Raw genomic sequence first — 9,946 nt, 5'->3', positions numbered from 1 at the left:
AGCGTGGCGAGTAGGTGGGAAGAATTTTGTTAAGAACTTCTCCACTAACGACCCCCATGTGGTGATGGATCCCGGTGGAAATGCATTGAGCCATGCTCTAGCTTGGTCCTTCAAAGAAAATGGAAAAAGTGTTAGTCTAAGAGCATCGTCTGTTATACCAGGTAATCTAAATGCATTTGCAATTTGAATGAATGATTTCAGATGATCATGTGGATCTTCATGTTCCTGCCCTCCAAAATGTCCAATTGTCTGCAACATTTGGAACATCATTGGTTTAAGCTCAAAGTTTGCGTGGGCTGGAATAGGGTTGACTATCCCTGAATCAAAGTTCTGAAAAGCCGTGGCGGCATATTCTCGCATTGCCACGTCTCTGTTGTCCGCCATCTGGATATGGTTGAATTCATTATTTCTTGCGTGATCCCTCATATTACCGATAACAGCAGGTGGATCAACCGGATCACGAGGTGGAATATTTGCCATTGATGTGCTCGTACTCTCTACCTCACTTTTAGGACTGATTTCACCTTCTCTCTCTTTTTGCTTTTCTAGTTGTTTCCGAAGTCTTTACTCCTTTCGAGTTTTTCGAAGGGTCCGCTAAATCTCAGGGTCAAGGGGTAGAAGAAAAGATCTTGTGCTCATGCACTTTAACTTACCCTTGTGAGATAAACGACCAAAAATATAGAACAAAAACGGTGGATGGAAATTACACCCAACAACAATTCACAAAAATAAAAACTAAAATAATTTGAAAATAATTTTAAGACTAAAGTCCCCGGCAACGGCGCCAAAAACTTGACTGAGGTTATGCTGAACGCACGCACTAAGCGTGGTAACAATTCTATAGATGCAAGCGCACAGCTGTTAGAGTAATATAAAATGGATGGAGTATCCAAGTATTGATCCTCAAGGACTTCTAAATAATTTCCAAACTCTAAAGTTTTAATGAATAGTGAACGTTGAAATGAGTGATTCTTGTAAAATGGGAAGTGGTCACAAATAATGGTTTTGGATTTGGGATTTGGTCTTATAATGGTAAAACCAAGCCCGAATTACTTCAAGTTAGCCAACAAAGAATCAAGGATACGCTAAGGACGATATGCATTTTACTTTAGGAACCAACGACTACGCTTTTCACTTGACTTGTGTCTAAGCAAGTTCAAAGTCCTAAGACATTCCCTAATATGTCTATTATGAGAGATATCTTAGTTTTAGGATGGAAATAGTCGCAACCTCGGGTTAAGGTCCTATGTCTAGGCTACTTAACCGGAACCCTTATGTCTAAGGCGCTCCTCTCCTCGGTTTAACCACTCAACAATGCAAATAAGCAACCTTTTCAGTATTGACTTGTTAAGACTTACAGTGGCCTTCTCTAAATCGTAACTTTTTGGGAAAACATGTTGAGAAATGAGTGGAAAGCAAAACCACTACTTCTTAGCAACCCTTATTAGAAATAAAAGGCTAACTATCCATAACCGGGCTAGAGATGAGAATTTAGAAAGACATATTGAAGAAAATACAGCAAGTAAAATGGTTGAAATTGAAATGCATGTATGAAAAACAAAAGTTAACTAACGGAGAGTTTTGCTCGGGATTGAGAGCTTCGCCCTTCTCTTTCAAGCAAGGGGGAGTGTCACATGCTCTTTCCTCCAAAAACACAATTCTCTTAACTAAAAATAAAGTAAAGGCAAAGTAAAGATAAGCTAAGTGCTGGATTTTTATAAATTTGAATAGGTAGAAAATAACTAAGTAACAACGGAAACAAAACAAAGCTCAATAAAGGAATGTAAAGTGCTCGGGATTTAAAAACTAAACGCAACTAATGAAAGCAACTCAAAAGTACTTAGAAAGCAACAAAGAAACACTAAAAATGATCAAGAGAAGGAAGCAAGGCTTGCTGAATTTGGTGGAGAAGCTGCTGGAATTTATAGTTTTGCAGAATTGGTTAGGTAGGTCCTAAAACGTTGGTGGATCACCAATTTCCAACTCCTTTGACTGACCAAATCATGCTCAAACTGATAGTGGAACACTTCTTATACACGTACGCATCGGTTGGAACCACCAAAACGCATTGGAAGACGCGTTTCATTAAGGGCAAAGTTGGAAGAAAACCAGGTTTTCTACAGCCTACCAGGCGCCTGGCGCCTCCAATGATAGTTTTTCCGTCCTTTTGCTTCTTTTGATTAATTTGCACTCCCAAATGGTCCTAAAATGTCATAAATACAATATAAGCCAACCACAAACCATAATATATGAATTTTGCATGAATTGGAACTCAAACGACCGAGAAAAAGTCTGAAACAAAGTGAAAACATAGTAAAAACAGCATCTAAAACCTTCTTTTGACGCATGTAAACAAGCGTAATCAGGAGGGGCCCAATGAGGTCGATTCTCTATTAGGCGAACGGCTAGGGGTTAGAGATCGATGTGAGGAGTTCGGGTAGCGTATGTATCATCGCTACAAACCTTTGACACCGATCACATCTACGAGCAAACTCCATGGCGTCTCGCCACATAGTGGGCCAATAGTAACCCTATCTGACCAGTTTCACGACCAGAGATTGGTATTCTGCATGATTACCGCATACCCGCTTGTGGATCTCCCTTAGAGTATAGTTCACCTCTTCTGGGTCTAGGCATCTCAGTAGTGGAAAGGAGAATCCATGCTTGTAAAACACATCGCCCCGGAGGACGTACCCTGTCGCCTTGCATGCACCTTCCTGAGGTCGACCTGTTCGGGTAGGTTTTCATCTCGAAGGAAGACTTTTATCGGATCCATCCAGGTCGGGGCAATTACCTCCACGCTCATTACTTCTGGCTCCCGAATAGAAGGTGCTCTAGAATTTCGGCTAGAACCGACCTACGGAGCTCGGCATTGTATATGCCAGCTTCGTCAGGGCGTTAGCGTTGGTGTTTTAGGCCCAAGGTACCCGTTCTATGGTGTAAGTATTTCTCCATTATGATGTCCTTACATTAGTACCCCTTAGTGATCTGGTTAACCACAAGCTGTGAATCGCTTCTTATGTCTAAGCGTGTGGCTCCCATGGTTTCAGCCATACGTACCAGCGCTTCGTATTCTGCTTCATTGTTCAAGGCTGGGAAGTTGAACCTCACTGTGTACTCAAACCGATTTCTGCTGTGCGCCAGAAGGAGGACTCTGACCCCACTACCTTTCTCGTTCGACAATCCGTCGACGTTGAGGATCCATCTACCCAAGCTCTCTTTTTCCAAGCTGGGGGGTGGGGTGAGCTCTGCGATGAAGTCAGCCGCTGCTTTACCTTTCATTGCAACTCTCGTGTGACGCCCCAGGATTTTATATAACATCCTAGGCAACGCTAAATAATTCTCCTGGCTAACCTTAACTCTAAACACGAGATAAGCAACTCCCTGGGAAAATAATTTAGATGAAATAAAGCTTTGACTCCCATACGTTTTATCAGAAATATAAATGCCATAAACTGTCAGGACTTCACCCTCCGTGAGAAATTTAAAAACAACAACATCTCATATTCGCCTCAGTGGCAAAAATTCTTAAATAAATAAAAACAACCGTACACCTAAACTCCAACGACAACAACAACGCGTTTACCAGTAACACCCATAACAAATAAAGTAGTTCTAATGAATACAAAATTTCCTCCGCGGTTAACACCTAGCAATAACATAAATCTCAAGGCTACTCGTACCCAACGACCCTTCCCTCTATCCTCACTAACTAAGCTAGTGATCCTTCCTCGGTCAAGCCCTCTCCACGTCATCACCGCGGTCGACCCCGTTCACACCTGAAAACATATAAGGGTACAAAGGGGGGTGAGTACATAAGGTACTCCGTAAGTAGCACTTCCTAACTAGCACAAAAATCATGCTCACAGTCACGACATAAAGAACAAAACAATAGCAAGGCAATCAAATAAGCAGTGAGAGATAGCGAACAAATAACTTGACATTTAGAACAAAACAAGAGCAAGGCAATCAAATAAGCAGTGAGAGATAGCGAACAAATAACTTGACATTTACATACAACAACCAAGCGTCGAAACTACCAATACCACAACCCATGATTCACTAGCCCTTGTCTCATAGTACTAAACTTTCCTCTGCACCCCCCTGTGTTACTCCCCGCTTAACTTCTCGAGGCATGACGGCTCTTGACATTTATTCCCAAGTTACCGTGCCCTCTCCTTTTATAGTACTTGATGTTCGACCTTGCCATTTATTCCCAAGGCCTAGCACCACTACTACGCAAGCACCACTCTACTTTTATCCCTCAAGCCTAACTACTCGAGTCGCGTTGGCCCTTGATATTTATCCCCAAGGCCTCAATACTCCTCTACAGAAGCTTGACGTTCGGCCTTGCCATTTATTCCCAAGGCTTGAACTGTGCACCGGTCCTTGCCGTTTATCCCCAAGGTACCGATGACTTCCCAGCGTATTGGTCCTTGACATTTATCCCCAAGACCCTAATACTCGTTTACAGAAGTTTGACGTTCGGCCTTGTCTTTTATTCCCAAGGCCACTACTCAAGGCTTTGAACCTCCAAGCGATTTATATGCATTTTCAGGTCAGAACCCATAGTTAACGGACTATCAACCCGTCCCTTTACCCTTCACCCTTCATCACTTCACTAACCCTCCCATGACCACCTACAGGTAAGTTTCCCACATTCTAAATCACTGCACCGTTCACAAGCATGCTTTTCCTCGTAATGAACAAAATACATCCACAACTCGCAACCAGAACAATATAAACTAAATTATCAGTTTAACAACGCGAGCATTTCATTTACATCACATTTGCAAAACGTCGTGAGCCAGTTACTTCTAACTACAACCATTCAGAACCTACTAGTCACCTACATCAATAAAAAAAAAAACAGGAAGCATGTTTCCTCAGAAGTGTTCGATAATAGAAAGACGGCAACAATCAAAACTAACAATCCCTACGTGCTCAATTAAATTATTTTTAACAAGAAAAATAGCATCAAAACCATTCCGTTAACGCTAATTAAAGCACGCACTCACCCTCTGGTGCTACTTACTCAACCACGTCTTTAAGTTTGCGTCGATCTCACACCTAAGCACCAAAAACAGAAAAATATAGCAATTTAAATGTACTGTTCAGCCTTCGAAAAACGACTTTACGAGGGTTCAAAGGCTCATTACCGCAAAACGACTTCGTGTAGGTGTGGGTAAATTAGATCTAGCTTGCAAAGGTGTGGGTAGCGTAAATCGGGCTTCGAACGGATGAAGATAATCGCCGAACACCACCAAAACACTGTTGTGCACGTTTTTGCAGCAACAAAAAGTGCTCAAAACGACCTCCAACAACTTCGTTTTGATGTCCGTTACTACAAAACAACTTCGCTTAGGTGTGGCTATTCCAAATCGGTTTCGTTTGGATGTGGGTAATCCAAATCTAACTTCGAATAAATGTGGGTCAAAGAAAAGTTACCGGGTTCCACGGATCTAAGCTATTCGAGGTTGTTAGGCTCGTTGGATCGGAGAAGGGACGCCGCAAAAACAGCCTCACTTGTATCGATGCCGCCTGCAGCAGCCCGAACGTCACGCATTGCCGCTGCCCGTCGCACGCCGCTGCTGCCCGTCGCACGTCGCCGTCGTCTGCCGCTGCCCAACGCCACGCGTCGCCGCTGCCCGTCGCACGCCGCTGCTGCCCGTCGTGCGTTGCCGTCGTCTGCCGCTGCCCAACGCCGCGTTGCTGCTGCCCGACGCCCGCGCCTGCTGCTGTCCCGTCGTCGGTACTGCTTCGTCGGAGAAAGAATTTCGGATGGGGGGCTGGCGGCTCCAAACGAAAGGGGAGGGTGGAAGAAGATGAGGAAGGAGAAGAAGATGGGCTAGGGTTGTTTTGTTTTAAATTCCCCTTTTCCTTTTGTTTTGCAACATAGACCCACTTGGGCTAGTTTCTTTTGTTTAAGGCCCATTTACCCAATCACACCTTGTTAACAAAACCAATAATATAATTTCGTAGTTGATCCAATGGCCCAGAGCAAGTGTCACGTAGCGGAATCCGTAATAAACATAACTTAATAAATACTACACGCTACTAACTCACCACTAAATCTGTAACAACACACACTAGCCGAGATGCCACACTAAAATTAAATAAAGATCACTGATGAATCAAATAAAATAAAAAAAATGAAATAAATAATAAATCAATAACTAAAATCCATTTTGTTATAAAATTTCCCGGAACTCGGGGCAAGCTAACCTGAGTAACGCGGGGCGTTACATCTCGACTCAAAGCTCAAGTCATACTCACTAAGCTCGAGAGCCCACTTCATGAGTCGACTCGAGGTTTCGGGCTTTTGAAAGACCTGTTTAAGGGGGAAGTTGGTAAGGACCTTCACTTTGTGAGCTTGGAAGTAGGGGCGGAGACATCTGCTGCGACAATTAGTGTCAGTACCAACTTCTCCACTTATGGGTAACGAGTTTCAGCATTAGTCATGACTTTGCTTGTGTAATACACAGGGCTCTGCCTGTCATCGTCCTATCTCACTAATGTCGAGCTCACCGTGCTTACTAATACTACGAGGTACATGGTGAGCTCTTCACTTGGCAGTGGTTTTGATACCAGCGGTACTGAGCTCAGTTAGCTCTTGAGCTCGTCGAAAGTCACTTGGAATTCTGGGGTCCATTCAAAGCATTCTTTCTTCTGTATGACCTTGAAAAATGGCAGACACTTATCTGTTGATCGCGACATGAGGCGATTCAACGCGTCAATTCACCCATTGAGACATTAGAGCTGCTTTAGATTTTATGGTGGTTGCATATCTAATACAACTTAGATTATTTCTGGGTTCGTCTCTATTCCACGCTGGTTATAACCATGAATCCCAAAAACTTGCCAGTGGAGACCCCGAACGCACACTTCTCTGGATTGAGCTTCATCTGATATTTTCGGAGGACATCAAATGTTTCCATTAGGTCGGCATGTGAGATGTCATCCTCTTACTCTTCATTGGCATGCCATCCACGTATACTTCCATGTTCCAACCTATCTAGTTGGTAGACATCTTGTTTACCATGTGCCGGTCGGTCGCTCCAGCGTTCTTTAGCCCAAAAGGTATTACTTTAATAGCAATAGAGTCTTTGGTCGGTGATGAACGAGGTGTGTTCTTTATCGGGTATGTGCATTTTTATTTGGTTATATGTGACGCCCGAGAGGAGGGGTACATGAATGAACCGATACCACATCCGAATGAGAGGGATCCTGAGATCATTGAAGAATGGTCAAGAAAGGCTTAAAAGAATTGATAGTCACTACCTATACCAACAAGGTGCACCTTCCTTTTCGGTGGCTCAATCGTAAGAACTCCAAAGTTAAGCGTGCTTGGCTTGGAGAAATCTTAGGTTGGTTGACCTCCTAGTTGCTTTACTAGGAAGCATGTGAGTGAGGACAAAGCATGCTGGAAGGACTCGTGTTGGTCTGTAGGGGCAGTCTATGCTCTTCTAAGTGGCTTAGAACTTGACGATGGCGCAACCAGGTCGTAGGGGAATGCCGGAGCAGAGAGGTGCCGAAACCAGATTCTGAATCCTAGGCCTGGGGCATTACATTATATCCCGAATAGGCATCCATGAAGCTCAGGAGCTCATGACCTACTGTTGCATCGACTAGCTAGTCGATCCGTGGGAGAGGGAAGCTATCCTTGAGGCATCGCCTGTTGAAGTTTGAAAAGTCTATGCACATCCTCCATTCGAGAGCCACGCAGGGTAACTTCCTTGATATATTCAGCTTTCAAAAGTTTTTGGACTTATTCTATTGATGGGATCGGATCCCGCAGTGGAAGTGCGCGGACACGTCTGCTTCGATCTTGTTTTAGAATTACAACGAAGAAAAGACTTAAGCATGAATAAACGGAAGTTGGTGAAGCATACCTTTGAAGACACCTCTTCAAATTAGACACCAAAACCACTAAAAAGTCTTTCTCGCTATCCTCTGGATTTTAAGAACTCGGTTTGTGGGAACCATCTTATAATTGAAAGGGAAATCAAGAGATCGAGAGAAAGAGTGAACACATTTAGCCTCAATTGTGGAGTCTGCGATGCATCCTTGTTTGATGCTCCGCCATTCTACAACTCCCCCATTAAGAGTGGACACTGATCCCGATGTGGATTTCCTTGAATCCTTATCACTTTGGAAGTCAGAGTCAATGTATTATGTAAGGTTCAAATCCTTAGCGCCATACACAAGCATATAGTTCCTCGTTCTCCTAAAATACTTGAGGATTGTCACTAACATATGTGATGAACATCCCCAAATTTTGAAGTGACGTAAACTAGATTTACCTCCTCTTTATAGTTCAAAAGGTTTTCAGAAACACTTTTCGATTTAACTGTGTTTAAAATGCATACTGTAGTCTCTACTGCATAACCCCAAAACGAGGCCAGCAATTGAGCATAGCTCATCATAGATTGAACTATGTCTAACAGGGTTCTATTTCTCCTTTCGGATACACCATTCTATTGAGGTGTACCAGGTGCTGAGAGTTGGGATGTAAATATCATAACATTGTTCCAGTAAAAGGTCTGAATGTACCAACTCCAAGGGTTATCTAGCTCTGTAACCTTTTCCAGTAAAAGGTCTTTTAGTCATCTTGTCTTCAAGACAAGATTCATATGGAGGTAACGAGTCATCTTCTAACTCGCTTAGAAGTCCACTCTTATCCAATCTCCCAATCTTATTGAGATTTATGTGACCTAATCTTAAGTTCCAAAGATAGGTATTTTGTTTTGGAGAAGTTCTTTGTCTTTTGTGTTGAGTTTTAGCATTTTAAAACAACTTTGTCTTTAAAATTGCTGTAGTTATGGTTGGTCTTAATACATATAAGTTGTTTTCGAGTTTTGCAGAAAAAATATTAACATCATTTCGTGAAATTAACACTTCATTTAATGTAAAGGAATTAGCATAACATGTTCCAGTAGACAACAAATTGAAATTAAGTTCCTCTTTATTTTGGGATCTACATATACATTATCTAATAATATATATGTATTCTTGTCTAAAAACAACTTTAAGTCTTCCACTGCAACTGCTGAGACGATATCTCTCGTTCCGACTTTGAGAGTCATCTCACCCGCATCAAGCTGCCTCCAAGAACTAATTTCCTGAAAAGAAGAACAAACATGGTTAGTGACCCTTAATTAAGTATCCAGGCAGAATCATCATTCTTCACTAAGCAAGTTTCAAGAACAAGTAAATCATATTTACCTTATTTGGCTTTCTTCTTTTCGACCAAGTATTTCTGACAGTTTATTTCTAGTGCCCATCCACATTATAGGGGAAACATTTTCCTTTGTCTGCAACTTTGTTCTTGTCCTTCTTGGTAGCAGCCGCAGCAGTAGGGTCAGCTTTCACCCCCTTACCACTGTTCTTCTTCTTCATGAAAATCTTACTTCCAGAAGAGTACAAATTTGGTACCTGAGGTCGAACCTCGATGGAACCGTTTCAAGGTGACAAAATTTGCCTCCCTTTCTTGTTCCTTATTTTTCATAAGAGACTGAAAACTTTGTAGCTCATTTAAGAGCGTAGTAAGGGTGTAGTCTATCTTGTTCATCACAACATTGCTGCAAAACTATAGGAAACTCTTCGGAAGAGATTCCAAGATAAAGCTGACCTAGCTCCCCTCGTTTATGACACCGCCGTTCACTTCAGCCATATTAAAGTGGACCATCAAATTGAGAACATGTTCTCACACTGATGTTTTCTCTTTCATGCGGGAATTGTAAATGAACTTTAGGGCATCGTGCCGGGCTTGAATGGACGGTTATCCAAACATGTCCTGCAATGAGTCAATGATCTCCCTTGTGGTGACCATGATCTCATGATTCTAGACCAACATATCAGATATGCTTGCCAAGATTTAGACCTTGGCCTTGTCATTGGCCTTGATCCATCTGTCATAGGCATCACGACTGACTCGGGCTGCATT

At 42.5% G+C, this 9,946-nt stretch overlaps 1 long non-coding RNA gene across 1 annotated transcript; it reads right to left on the bottom strand.

Moving 5' to 3' along the window:
* Positions 1–3,642: 3,642 nt before the first annotated feature.
* Positions 3,643–5,291, bottom strand: LOC148211940 (uncharacterized). Its single transcript, XR_015790521.1, has 3 exons — positions 5,160–5,291; positions 5,036–5,070; positions 3,643–3,779 (listed from the first exon to the last, which is right to left on the bottom strand). It is a non-coding gene; the product is annotated as an uncharacterized LOC148211940 (long non-coding RNA).
* Between the last annotated feature and the right edge of the window lie 4,655 nt (positions 5,292–9,946).

The sequence above is a fragment of the Momordica charantia genome (genome assembly GCF_013281855.1).
Source record: "Momordica charantia cultivar OHB3-1 chromosome 4 unlocalized genomic scaffold, Mcharantia_2.0 BLBB01000004.1, whole genome shotgun sequence".
Taxonomy (NCBI): domain Eukaryota; kingdom Viridiplantae; phylum Streptophyta; class Magnoliopsida; order Cucurbitales; family Cucurbitaceae; genus Momordica; species Momordica charantia.
This window is presented reverse-complemented; position numbering and strand designations above follow the sequence as displayed.